At 41.7% G+C, this 4,025-nt stretch overlaps 1 non-coding gene across 1 annotated transcript; it reads left to right on the forward strand.

The window, feature by feature from the left end:
• The first annotated feature begins 1,635 nt into the window (after window positions 1–1,635).
• Window positions 1,636–1,745, forward strand: LOC136128675 (U6 spliceosomal RNA). Its single transcript, XR_010656260.1, has one exon. It is a non-coding gene; the product is annotated as a U6 spliceosomal RNA (small nuclear RNA).
• The last annotated feature ends 2,280 nt before the right edge of the window (window positions 1,746–4,025 follow it).

The raw sequence follows: 4,025 nt of genomic DNA on the forward strand, positions 1-4,025 counted from the left end.
AAATAGTTGAACATAATTGTGCATTATGTACAATAAGTGGAGGAGTCAAAGTCAAACCAGGGTCAGGGGTGTCTTCTAAAACCAAGCTCTTTCCACAAAAGAGAGCTGCTAGTAAATAACAGGAGTGGAGGGCTTCCCTGGTGGCGCAGTGGTTAAGAATCTGCCTGCCGATGCAGGGGACACGGACTCGAGCCCTGGTCCGGGAAGATCCCACATGCCACAGAGCAACTAAGCCCGTGTGCCACAACTACTGAGCCTGCGCTCTAGACGCTGCAAGCCACAACTACTGAGCCTGCGAGCCACAACTACTGAAGCCCGCACGCCTAGAGCCCATGCTTCACAACAAGAGAAGCCACCGCAATGAGAAACCCGCTCACCGCAACGAAGAGTAGCCCCCGCTTGCCACAACTAGAGAAAGCCCACGCACAGCAACGAAGACCAAACATAGACAAAAATAAATAAAATAAAAAATAAATTTTAAAAAATATAACAGGAGTGGGAGCGCTGTGTGAGGAAAGCCCACAAACAAAGTCTAAATAAAACAAGCAGAAACCTCACCAATGGCTGACAAATATTTAAGGGCTTCCTGAATGGGTGATAATAAAGCTCCACTAGGGAAAATTCTGGAAATAGATATATCTCTTAGTGCATAACAGGTGTTGGGATCAAAATGTAGATGCAAGAATGTTTGTACATCAGGGCTGTAATGGAATTCTAAATGGTGTCTTCTGGCACAGCAGTTTTATTTCAAGAGATGTTCTAATTTCAAAGCCATCATTCCAGAAGTCAGCAAATTATGAGCATGCATACAGAGAAACTGCACCAGAGAATATTGATGAAATCTTTCTCAGTCCTCCCAACCACAAATCTTGAGTGTAGCTATTGAGAAAATGTTCGCTTGTAGAACACTTAGAGATAATAGTGAGAGTTCAGCTCAAAACTTGGGTGAGGTATCATTGTTCAGCATATAAATGATTGCACAAGCAAAACTAATGCATAAGAACAGGATGTGTTCATAAGAACAGGATGTGTTTGTGGAGGCTGTCTAAGGCCATAAATTGAAAAAGTGGGGGGCAGATGTGGTCTTAGACACAGCAGATCTCAGAGATTAAGAGCAAGGGCTATATGGGCAGGCTGACCCAGAGCAATGTCTTTCACCCATAGCTTACTGGTTGTAAGACCATGTGTAGTTAATTATACTATTATTTCTGAATCTTAGTTTTACTATCTTTAAAATGAAAATAAGGGAATTACCTCATTGCATTCTTTTTGAATTAAGCTGGACAATGCATTGTGCATTATTTAGCATAGTGCCTGGCATATATTAAGAACACATTTAATCTAGATTTAATCACTTTTCAGTTGTTTCATTTTCAACCAGATAAATTAGGAAAATACAGCAATGATCATTTTGGATCAGATAACCTATCCCTATATTCTGTCTCTGCGTGTAGAATCAGAAGGTATTTTACTCACCTTCCATGCCTCAATACTCTGATAGGGAGCATTATAGAATTGATCAAAGCCCTTTTTTTATAATAATCATTAAACGGATCTTGCTTCTCTTTCAGACTCACCGTCTCTATAATTTTTTCTTCTTTATGTAAATAAGTGTTTTCATTAAAATGTGTACCAGTGCTCACTTCAGCAGCACGTATACTAAAATTGGAACAATACAGAGAAGATTAGCATGACACCTGCTCAACGATGTCATACAGGAAATTCAGGAAACATTCCATATTATTATGAAGAGTTCTGGATGTGGATGGTGGTGTTGGTTGCACAACACTATGAATGTCTTTAATACCACTTAACTCTTCATTTAAATTGGTTAGCATTGTAAATTTCATGTTACATATATTTTACTATGATACCGAAATCAGAAGAAAATGTATTAACACCACTTCATTAAGAGGACACTGAGCTATTAAAATACCGGTCCCTTGTCAACAATTTTATATATATATATATATTTTTTTTTTTTTTTTTTTTTTGCGTTACGCGGGCCTCTCAATGCTGTGGCCTCTCCCGCCGCGGAGCACAGGCTCCGGACGCGCAGGCCCAGCGGCCATGGCTCACGGGCCCAGCCGCTCCGCGGCACGTGGGATCTTCCCGGACCGGGGCACGAACCCGCGTCCCCTGCATTGGCAGGCGGACTCTCAACCACTGCGCCACCAGGGAAGCCCAATTTTATATATTTGACTGGTCACGGAATAGCTAAATTCCTAGCCCACTGTTATCAGCAAAGCAGAGGCAAACACAGCATTAAAATTCTGAATATTGCGAAGACTGACCAGAGCAAGCTGGGTTTTGCTTATTTATTTATCCTTACTGCAATACATAACAATTCAGAAGCATGACCATTTGTAGAATTACCTGTTATCACTGAATATTCCACTATTGTACTTTTATACTTCTAGAGAGACTTGTGGGACAGAAGAGAGTAATCAAAGCGTAATTTTATTTCATGTTGATGCCAAACAGCAATTTAAAATGTTCTTGTATTATTTACTTTTCTATACAGAATTGAGTAGAAAGCTTTTCTGAAACTAAAATGACTGATTGAAACAACTTGTGTATGAATGTGAAGCAGGAAAACAAATTTACACCAAGTGAATATTCACAAGCCCTATTGCAGTTTCCACTCTCCTGTGATCTAACATCTCATCAGGCAACAAATATGGTGATGAATGCTTTTGAAAAGAATACCGTTGTTTTCCATTTTTCTTGTAATGTGAAAATAACAACTTCTTGTTTTCAAAATCAAGTCAACCTTTACCTGCATCCATACCCTTAAATTCCACCTTCCCTCCTGTTACAATAGGTGAAGTTTCCCTGTTTCTATCTACTGCTCTCTCTATAGCTAAAGCTAGTTGAAATAGCTATTTCAGTTTCCTCACTTCTTACTCTCCACTCAATACACTTCAGCTTATCAGCACCTTCATCTTGCCGCGCCCAGTGGCCACCTCTCCAGCTTCACCTTTCTCAACCTGTGAGCAGCATTGGACATGTTCTTGTTTTTGACATCTACCCTCCTAATGCTTCTGCTTCTTCAGCAGCCTCTCCTTCTCAGCCTTCTTTGCTTGCTCCTTTTCTCCTTCCTGCTTTTAATTACCAGAGTGCCATGAGACTCAGTCCAGGGGTCCATCTCCTCTTCTATCAACACTCTTCCTAATGGCCTCACCCAGACCCTGCGTGCAAATACCATCTCTCTGCTAATGACTACTAAAGGTATATATCCAGCCCTGACCTCCCCCTGAATCCCAGGCTCATATCCAATAGCTTACTCATCATTTCCACTGGGTGTCTATTAAGCATCTGGCCAAAGCAGCAGCCTTAATCACCCCTCCAGAGCCTGCTCCTTCTTTACCTGACTCAGTTGCTAAGTCTGAAAACCCACAAGCTATCTTTGACTTCTCTCTCCATCTCCCCTGCAATAAATCTATCAGCAAGTCTTGTCAGCTTATGTATATCAGAACATTTCCTAAACCAGTCACGTTTGCTGCCTCCCCTGCCACCATCCTTGTGTGTTATCATTAACTCTCACCTCAGCAAATGCAGCAGCCTCCCCGCTAGCCGGCTTGCTTCTGTGCCTGCCCTCCCACACTTCATTCTCCATGGAGCAGGCAGACAGAGCTTGTAAAGACTAAATCCTGTTATGCTGCTCCAAAGGTTCCAGGGTCCAGGCATCACACTTAGAATAAAACCCAGCTGCTTACTGCCTCCTGATCTGGCCCAGGCCACCCTTCAGATCTTATTTCCTACTATCCTGTTCTCCCATTTTTTTACTGCTGTAAGCCAAATCGCCCTTATTATATTCCCCGAACATACCAATGTGTTTCCCACCACAGGGATATTTACTGACACGTAGTTAGTTTTGGATAAATATTTACCAAGCAAATGATGGTAAGCTGGGCTGTTTCCCTTCTCCACGCTCACTATAATTTTCTGGCAATATATACAACTTCCCGTACACACTTTTGTACCCACTCTGCATTACATCCAGAGAAAAAGAACACTATCAG

This window comes from Phocoena phocoena, chromosome 9, assembly GCF_963924675.1.
Source record: "Phocoena phocoena chromosome 9, mPhoPho1.1, whole genome shotgun sequence".
Lineage (NCBI taxonomy): Eukaryota > Metazoa > Chordata > Mammalia > Artiodactyla > Phocoenidae > Phocoena > Phocoena phocoena.